Source organism: Lycium barbarum, chromosome 1, assembly GCF_019175385.1.
Source record: "Lycium barbarum isolate Lr01 chromosome 1, ASM1917538v2, whole genome shotgun sequence".
NCBI classification, from domain to species: Eukaryota; Viridiplantae; Streptophyta; class Magnoliopsida; order Solanales; family Solanaceae; genus Lycium; species Lycium barbarum.
The window spans coordinates 89,902,026-89,913,274 of record NC_083337.1 but is presented as its reverse complement, the minus strand read 5'-3'; positions in this window follow the sequence as shown (position 1 = coordinate 89,913,274).

Here is an 11,249-nt window from a genome sequence, read left to right as displayed (position 1 = left end):
CCAACCCATATGCTATGCTACCCGAAATCTTCCAAATGGAATAAGAACAATAACAACACATTTTCTTCCTTCAATCTCATGAACTTCACCAACAATTCACCCATTAACAACATTGTTTTCCACAAATACAAGAAAACTATATTCAAATCACATTAACTTCTAAAACAACTCTCCAACCATCACAACTTCACTAGAATCATCAAACTTTCATTATCAACATAACATCCACAACAACCACAACCAAAACACTAGATAAAATAAGTGAGTCATTATTCTTACACACACACACATACACGGCCACACACACTACATATTCACGGCCACCACACACTTCCATATTTTCGTAAATTTCATCCATTTCTATATACTACAACATACACAACCATCCATAACATATGAAAAGAAGATTAAATCTTACCTTTTTCCTTCAATTTCTCCCTTGGCTTGGGTTGTGAACTTGCAACAATAAGAGGGATTCTTGCTTCCACAATTATACCACGTTAAAGAGGACCCTTGAATTAGTAGGAATACTAGAAGAAATATTTTTTTTGAATCAAAGTTGAAAGCTCAAATTTTTTTTTGGTGATGGCCGAATGGCCTTGGTTGTTCATTCTTTCTCAAAGTTTCTTGATTGCTCTAAGGATAAGATGAATAATATATGATAAATTGGTCCTCTTTGTATTATTTATTTTAATTCCATGTGGGCCTTGGCCCACTTCTTCTTTGGCCGGCCATCTTAGCCCAATTTAGCCAAGCCCACCTTTTTTTTTTTTGCTTTGTAATTCATGAAAAATTATTCTCCAAATTCCAAATTTGCCCTTATCCTTCCTCCGTATTTCTATGAGTCATCTTGCGAATTTCCCTTTTTACCCCTAGCCTTTCTTAATATTTCCACATCAATAACTTTCATAAACAACTTGTGTGCTACCAAGATCAAAAATATAGCTTTGCTCTTAACTTTCCGCAATTATCTCAAATTATCCGAATACGTAAAATGCGGGATATAACATCCTCCGCCCCTTTAGAACATTAGTCCTCGAATGTTTAACTGGCCTCATAGTGTATTATATTACTTTGGGGAGGTCTCCTTTATAGTTGTCACATACGATCATTTATTATATCCGTTGTAGAAGCTTAGATTACCTGTGGCGTAGAAAACAATTAGGGATACTTCCTATTCATTTCTTCTTTTGGCTTCCCAGACCGTCTCCTCTTTATTATTGTTTGGCCACAATACTTAACCGGAACTACGTCTTTGGCATATAACTCTATCACCTGACCATCCGTTATGGACACAGACTATTCCTTATATGGTAGCTTCTCTGTCACATAGATGTCATTTATATAAACACTTGGGAAGGGTCACCAACACATTCGCGAAGCATAGGCACGTGGAAGACTGGATGTACCGCTTCTAATTCGGTGATATCTCCGATTCATGGGTGACTTACCAATACTACGGACAATTTGATAGAGTCTATTATATCTCAAATTGAGCTTTCCCTTTTAATTTTACATTCTAAGTGTTTATCCAATCATGACTTTGTCGTTAACGAGCATAATGGTTATGTTCCTTTCCAAGGCCAGTCATATCAGTATTCAAAACATATATACATGATATTTCTTTGCCATTTCTCGTCCTTCGCAGTCCGACTATACTCACGACAACTTATGATTCGGATTTAGTTAATTTCTTAACTCGCAACATCCTTGGGTTCTTGTCGCAACTTTTTCTCGTTTCCTTTCCTCACATTCCTCGATGCCAGTACACTTGTCTATAACTTCCTTAGATTGGTGATCGTTGCATCATCCGTCATTCCTTGTCAGCTCTCCGGCGTGGGCTCCTTATCATTAAAAATCGGGCATAGCTTCATGTTAATTATTCTTACAATTCCATAGCGTATACCCTCATGTTAAGCATGATTAATAGTCCATGAATTATTCTCTAGTACCCAGTAGCCTCTTTTATCTTCTATTCATATAAGCAGCGCGGTTCCTTTCTTCGGGAAGTTATCAGCTACCAACTGTTGTTACTTCATTATAACTGTTGTCACCCGAGGCGTCTTTTGGATCTGTTATCCTCTTCGTAGACCTTTTGGATTTAGCCTGTATAACTTTCTTGCTCTCTTTATCACTTTCTTCTGGAACTCAGATCATCATAATTTATTTCAAATCTTGTATGTTCTCCCCCCCTTTTATTATGAGGGTTTATATATGTTTATGCCCTTTAAGTAACCATCGCTTTCTGCGATCCTCTTACAATTGCAGTCCCTTCATTATGGAGTCCGTCCTGTCTACCTCCTTGTTAACTACGTACTCGTATTCAATCGGAATACTCATAAGGGCATCCATTTCCAACACTAACCTTTTCCCCCCATAACTTTGTCCTTTATGTCTAACAGTGTCATTAATCTTCTGCTGCGTACCTGTTTCCATTTACTTTTTCCAAACACTCCCTTTTTCCTTCAATTAAGCCATCAATATCCTTAATCACTTTATTGGGGAGTACCTTTCTTCTCTTATTGTTTGTAGCATCAGCTCTGAAGTTCATAAGATATTACTTTTTTTCGCGCGAATCGGTTCCACTCTTAATTCACCCTCTAGAAAGGCTTCTCTATGCTCAAATCAACTATACCAACATGGCTGTGGAATTATCCTTCATTTGATAAGTAGTCAGTCGGCTATCGCCAATTTATTAAAATATCCTCCGTACTTCCATATGTTTGTCCTATTTTTCACCGTTAACCTTCCTCGAGTTTGTTTCTCTGTTTCTCCTATACTATCACATTCTAGTTCTTTTACAGATCTGTCCCCTTAAATTTCTACGCAAATGGTTTCATGCTTGCCCGTCGGCTCTTCTGGAGGTTTTGCTCAATCATGTTTCTTACCTTTCAATTACTCACTGTCTTTCTTTTACAAATATCGTTGTATTAAAATCTTCCAATCTTAACCTGTAGTGAAATTAGTATCAGTTTATCTCATAACATCTGTACCACACCTTTCCCTTTGTCTCTTGAATTCCGTCCAATTAATGTCTTTCGTACATCGCAACACTAGTTGCCAGGCTTCACCTATTGAGCGATACAGTCATAAATGGGATGTCGTACGCATACACATACATTTACTACCATTTCGCTCACAAAACATTTCCAAACGCTATTCAAACTTATTCTGATTCCAAAGTTGCGTCGTGCTTTCTTCTCTCCACCAATCTGGTCTGCCTTAACCTACGCGACCTCTTTAAGGTTTCTAACCACTCTGTATATTCTAATTTCCTTTAGGTTATCCCAAATTTCCCATTTGTCTCTTATATCTATATTCGTGGAAATTTTAGTACACTTCCCAGCGGGTCACCCATCCCAAAATTGCTCTGGCCCTAGCACGCTTAACCTCGAAACTTCAATGCATTTTGATACGTTAATGCTGGTATAATTGCACCCACTTCCCCGCACGACCTTTTTCACATAATCTAGGGTAAGTCGGGGTCTTAACAATTTTCGAAAAGTTCTCGTAGGGGGTCCCACTCTGATCTAGAGAGGGATTTTATTTTTCTGACCATACAATTACCACGTGCCCTTTTGAATCCTCAATATTCACTTCCATCTGTACATATGATTACCTTTCATCCGGAGTTTCTAGATTCACACTGGTGGCGGAGATATCTCAGTCGCCGTTACTTATAACCATTGGGTCATCGGTCCTTTTTAAATTTCCATTTGCCGTCATTAAATGAGACTCTACAGAAGTTACGCATACATAGAAAATTCCAAGAAAACTCATATACCTGTAGCCGATCGGCCTCAGGGCTAATCTGGGGAGCTGCCATGCGAAGTGTGCTCCTCATCATCGTCTGTCTACCATCCACTCGTCTGACTTCCGTCATTGCTCGCATCCGAATCGGAGGAGTATAAATAACCGGGCAATTCCTGGTTTACTGACGGCCAGGATAAGGGACTGGAGTAGTCCGTAACACTCACCGGGGAGGCCTGTCTAACATAGTGCTCCACCACAGGAGCAGCTGGCATGACCCCAGAAATCTCCTCCTCCGGTGTACTAGAGAAATGCTCGGATGGATCTGTATTGTAACTATCCTCCTCCCTAGGGGTAAGAGATTCTGGAGGAATTGTCGCCGGATCCTCCGAGGGATCTGTATCATAACTGCCCTCCGTGGGATCCTCTGCTCTGGGGTCAAAAACTCTGGAGGAATTATTGCGGGGTCCTCCGAAGGATCAGTCTCAATCGAATAGCTGAGGCTCCTCTTACTCGGTCCTGGCGATATCCTAGGGGCCTTCTTAGCACCCCCACTATCAGAAGCTGTCCTCTTCATCTTTCGTCAACCTACAATCACCTACAGGAAGAGGATCAGAAACAATTTCCCAAAATACTGACGCTATCGCTCTTTTTGCAGCCTTGCTGTAGAAACAACAATTCGTTGGAAGGGAACCATCCTAGTAAACACAGCTCTATCGCACGATCTAGGAGTGAAGAAAAAGTAACATCCTAAATGTCCTGTAGCCTCCTGTTTATAGATGTGGTGCACCACACACCGATAAACAAGACTCTACCAGACACGGCCTATAGACATTCCGAGGACAAACCGCTCTGATACCACTTTTGTCACGACCCAACCCCGTGGGCCGTGACTAGTGCCCGAGATGGACACCCATACACACTTACTTACCAAATCAGCATATCAACGACTTATCCATATCCAACATATATTAATTATTACAGATATTAAGGGCAGATGTTGTCTCAAGCGGTTGCATATATCAAACACATCATACAGGAGCCGCCAAGGCTGTCGTAGAACATATCGTCCAAAGCATATACATAAGTATATATATACATACAAGTCGTAAAGGTTGTCATAGCAAATAGGACCGCTTAGACGCAAATCACAGACATAACCGAACAATATCGACCCATGACACACATATATGTCTACAGGCCTCTAACAAAGAAAACATAACCATATGACGGGACAGGGCTCCGCCGTACCCCTAAATAGTCATATATACATAAATATGTACAACAGAAAGATCGGTACCAAAAGTATGGGCTCCGGAACGAGGGAGCACTCCAAGGCAGCAGAACAGATAACCTAAGCTGTCGAGTCACTCACACGAACGTCTGTACCTGCGGGCATGAAACGCAGCCCCGGAAGAAGAGGGGGTTAGTAAGGAATATGTACTGAGTATGTAAGGCATGAAATACAGAAAGAGAATCATAACTGAAACAGAGGACTACCAGAATCGAGTGTAACCTTTTAAAACATCAAAGTACTTGCCTTTTTAAATGAAAATCATGCATATCCATATCATATATCATGTATACAGACGACGTGTCCCGGCCCTCCTGTGAGGGACTCGGTGGATAAAATCGTGCATGTCAACATCATATATCATGTATGCATATAACGTGTCCCGGCCCTCCATTGAGGGACTCGGTGGATAAAATCATACATGTCAGCATCATGTACCATATATATACATAACGTGTCCTGGCCCTCTATTGCGGGTCTCGGTGAATAAAATCATCATATGCCATCCTGGCCGCCATCCCCATATCATCACATCATCATATACATATAACGTGTCCCGGCCCTCAAGTGAGAGGGACTCGGTGAATAATGCAGAGGAATGCGCACGAAAACATATCCTGGCCCGAGCACAGTGAAATCCAAACTGAGGCTTGCACAAACAGAATAATGCGAAACCATATGCACATAAATCAAAACTCGATAGACAAGTATACTTACCTACTCCTGAAGGCTCAAAAACAAGTTTCGGGTCAATCCGACTTAGTATGAGGAAGTTATGGACGTTTGAAGTACATAACCTTCTACGAGCATTTCAGAAGCCATTTTTGGAAAATCGAAGCAATAATCATATCAAGTATTTTTCGGATATCGTATAGATCAAATCAAATATAACTTTTGGAATCATATGTACATATCAAAGTGTATCAAGGACTTAACGGAATAGTCAGACGTGCTATCATTTGAAAATCAAGACATTAGCCAAATCGCTTATCTCTCTCGAATGCCAATTCGGAAACATATCAAGTAGATCTTCGGACAACATAGATGCGCATCAAAATCATATGAAACAGCTTATTGAAATCAAGGACATTAGCCATCCTAGTGGCTCTAAGAGCAGGAATTTCTTTAGGATCGTACATATACGTCATTTGCTCGTTTCATAAAGATCATGCCAAAGAAAGAAAGGTAAGCCTTACATACCTTGCCCGCTTTCTGTGCTAATCCGAACTTAAGTCGTTCGCTTCGCAAGATCTACAACAATATTCACATAGCAAACATTAGTCATAACACTTAAGAGTCCAATTCTAGACCAACACTTTATCTACAGAAATTTCGGCAGCATTTCCTGTCACGACCCAACCCCGTGGGCCGCGACTGGTATCCTAACTGGATACCCATACGTACCTACTTAACAGAATTGGCGAACCATGCAGAAATTTTCAAATTAGGTGTTTACAAATGGCGAATCAGACGGAGAACCCATAATCAGTGATCACAGATCTGAGCCAATACAGATGCAGCGCGCGCTATAACATACACATATCTGAACATACTGAAATTTACATATAAGCCGATAAGGCTAACCTAACAGACAGAGTCGTAAAATCGTACGTACCTACCTGAATAGTAGCAACCCGTAACCCACATACATATCTACAGGCCGCTAACAGACATACAGAATCATATGACGGGACAGGGCCCCGCCATACCCAGAATTACCATACGTACAGAATATACAGATGTCAGAAGGTATATACCAAAAGTACACGCTCCGGATCAAAGGAGCTCTCCAAAATAGCAGAATCTGTGCCCTAGACTGGCGGCGTATCACCGGGTGCGTCTGTACCTGCGGTCATGTAACGCAGCCCCCGAAGAACCGGGGGTCAGTACGAAAAATGTACCGAGTATGTAAAGCAGAAACATAACAAACATAATCATAGTCTGAACCGGAAGCACAGAAATATAGCGGACAGAACCATAAATCAAACGGACGGACAGGATCATGGTCCAGACGGACGGGCAGAATCACAATCCATACGGACAGACTGAATCATAATCCATACGGACAGACCGAATAATAATCCATATGAACAGACAGAATCAGAATCCATACGGACAGACAGAATCAGAATCCATACGGACAGACAGAATCAGAATCCATACGGACAGACAGAATCAAAATCCATACGGACAGACAGAATCAAAATCCATACGGGCAGACAGAATCATAATAGGGCACAGGAACGTGGTCGCCACTCCTTCCTTTGGCGCCACAACATATCATATTTCAGAAGTTTTCATATCTTCGAACATCTCCGTCACATAACACATCATATCATAACCACGGTAACCCCGGGGACAGATCACACGCCGGGAAACCAGACACATCATACTTCGTAACATATATATGGTAACCGGGGACGGACATATACCACAGTACCCCAGAACCGGACACATCATACTTCGGAATTCATACATAGGACCCGGCCCCCGACAAGGGACTCGGCGGCCCATCCGCACGATATAAACCAGCCCGGGATCCGGTGAAAGGAAGCATTGAGACATCCACGAACAGATTAATGAGAAACCACATACATACAGATCGTTATACCGACTCAATCAAACTGAAGTAGGCCAAATGGCGAGTCAAATCAGAGTATTCGGATAGCGTTCATAATATGCGCCTATATCTTGCTTGGGAAGGCACGACGGATTATTACCAGAATCAGATTTTCAGATGTCAAAGCCATTTTGTAAAATTTATATAAAAAATAGTCATATCATGATCAGAATAATAGTCCAGATGTTTCCTGTGAGAAACGGACAGAAATAGGGCAATTTAGGTCATACAAAAAGTGTTGGGGCCTTGTGGGCCCACCTTGGACCAACCCGAGGAGGCGTACGTAAATTACAGATAGTAGACCTTATGAGGTCGTCCATAATGATTTGGAAGTATTCCGACTCTGTTTAGGAAGGTTGCATACTTAAGGCTCACTTTGAAGACAAGTTATAAGGAAATGGATTCAATCTTACCGAAGGAATTGGAGCGGATTTCCATCTTGAATTCCGAGGAACGGAGTCGTATTTAAGGCTCGCGGCCGAGCCTATTATGTTCAGAACATGCCTAAGAATGAAGGGGTAGGCTTTACATACCTCAATTGTGCCTTATACTAGCTTAGCTTCACTTCCAATTTCGTCCAGAATCTACAAATGGTCAAGTTTACCAATTGTCAATTCAAGCCTTTAAGATTCCATACTTAATCACATAATTGCCTACTGAAATTTAGGCAGCATTTCCCCTATATATGTGACATCCCCGAGACTTAGCTCGGCTTAATATATCAACACAGCAACCCAACAACAACATCAATAACAACAACAAGCATTACAAAACACATAATATGGCATGACATAACATCTTTCATTCCGACCTTACACTTCCAAACCCATCTTACCATTTTCATATTCATCACTCATCAAGATCATTACAACATAATTCGGAAGCACATCCTATTGTTTTCACCAAATATACATAAGGTATACACAATATACAAGCTTACTACCAAAGTCATATTTTACCCACAACTTCCAATCTTTAGCATATATGTTCATGACATATTTCTATCTTCCAACTTCATCAATGACAATCATAATTTACCTCTTACTACTTTTCTTTCCATATTTACATAAGTTACAATAAATTTGCATAATTTCTTACAACAACTTAACAACAAGTTTTCCATGACAACAAGAACCATTATCCTTCCATTCATTTCACAATAACACAATTAACATACTAACGGAATTTAATTCACATTCCATCATCACCATAGCATCACACGGCCACATGCTATATTTTCCAACATCCCCTAATTCATTCAACTTTCACTTCCAATATAAATTCCATCATAATCACAACTAGGATACAATACAAAATTCAACACATCTCAACCACACAATTATGCACACACACGGCCATACATGCACATACCCTTAATAAACAAACTTTCCATGCTTTTTAATCATTTCCACACACTACAACATGCATACATCTCCCATAACATAAAAAAGGCATGAAATCCTTACCTTTCCTTCAAGTTCTTCACTTGCCACTAGAGTTGTCCTCTTGCCAAGATAATTGTACCAAGTTGTAGAGAATCTTGCACTTAGTAATAATCCCACAAGAAATGGATTTTTGAACCAAGGATTTAGCTCCAAGAATTTTTTTCCTTTTCTTTCCTTTCTTTCTCTCTTGGCCGAAATGCTCTCTTTCTTTTTCTCTTGTTCTTTTTTGTTCTTGTTCTCTTTAGAATCTTCTATGGATATAGATGACTTGGTCATCTTATATTAATTCATCACATGAATTAATTAAGGTGGGCTTGGGCCATATGCACATGGTCGGCCACCTTTTATAATTGGGCCTCAATTGTTTCTTGAATTATTTGATCCCAATTCATTAGAAATCTTACTTTGTAATTCCCGAAACAAATTTCCAAAATTCCAATTTTTGCCCTTGGCCTCCTTTCGTAATTCCACACCAATGTATTGTTAGCCGACACATTCATACCAAGTAAGGTCCAAATATGGCCTCATTCATTACAAGCCAAGTTATCTCGTAGTTTTTCGAATATGCAAAAATGCCGGATGTAACATCCTCCCCCCCTTTAAAACATTCGTCCTCGAATATTAAATTGACCTCATGGGGCGTCATACTACTTCGGGAGGGTTCTTTTTATAATTATCCTTTGTTGACTTTCTGATATGGATTCTTCACCAATATGATGGAGTAATTCTTCACATTACTGACTCATATGCTTTCATAACGTATTTTCTCATGCCTCACACAGTCACTGGGCCAAGAACTATATTCTAGTAACCGATGGATGCTTTTCGCTCTTTCACAGACGTTGTGTCCCTTCTTCCTTTCCTTCAAAGCTTTTCAAACGTTATAGTTAATACCCCTTCTTGTCACACTCCTCGGTTCCTTACAACGTTATCATACTCAACGTCATACCAAACAGATTCATAATTGGGATCGGACGCATAGAAGCGTTTCGGACAGATTCGTAATCGGAGGCAAACGTACTAAACTATGGCGGACAGATTCGTGTTCAGAGTCAGACGTATAGAGACATGTCAGACAGAAACATAATCAGATTCAGAAGTACAGAGGCGTAATAGGCAGAACCTCATCAAAATCAGAAGTGCAGAAGTATAACAGATAGAGTTTTGATTAGCATCAGACCACTCCTATTAAGGCTCCAGTGATTTACGAAAATTTCCCCTTTGTCGACATTTCATTGTTCACCCTGACAATTATACCACGGATTATCTCGTCGAAATCTGTTCACTCATTCACAAACTTGTTCGTCAAATTGTCATACAAATCGCCTTACGTGTCGCTTATCGACTCTTTCGAAAGTTTTGCTTAATCACATCTCTTATCTTTCATCTTTCCTACTATCCATGCTCATTTTCTTTTTCAGATATCGTCGCACTAGACTAAGTTGTAAGGTAATCGGGGTTTTTCTATTCTTTGACAACATTCATATCCTCACCTCCGCTTCATTTCATGCATTCGGTTTAGTAAAACCTTTCGTCTATCACAACATTAGTCGCCGGGACTCAGCTCTTGATCTATATGATCACCAGACGAAAATCATACACATACATATGCATTTACTAATATCTTATTTGCGAACGTCTCCGACCGTTATTCAAATTCGCTCAATTTCCCGAGCGGTATTGCGCTTCTTCTTTTCGCCCATTTAGTCCGCCTCGGTCTGCACGACTCCTATAAGGGTACTAGTTACTCCACACATTCTCTTTTCCTTTTAGGTTACCCCACATTTCCATTTACATCTTATACTTATACTTGTAAAAATTTTAGTATCCTTCCCAGGGGGTCACCCATCCCAAAATTGCTCTAGCCTTAGCACGCTTAACCTCGAAACTTTCATGCGTTTGGACTCATTAAGGCCAGTATAATTTCGTCAACTGCCCCGCACGACCCTCGTCACGTAATTTAGGGCAGATCGGGATCTTAGTAAGTTTTCGGAAAATTCTCATAGTAGGTCCCACCCCGGGCTAAACCATACAATTATTATATCGCCCTTTCGAATCCTTAGTATCTATTAGGTCGAAAATTACCTTACTCTTACTAATACCCAGAAGAAGAAAGTCACATAATGTAATAGAGTATATA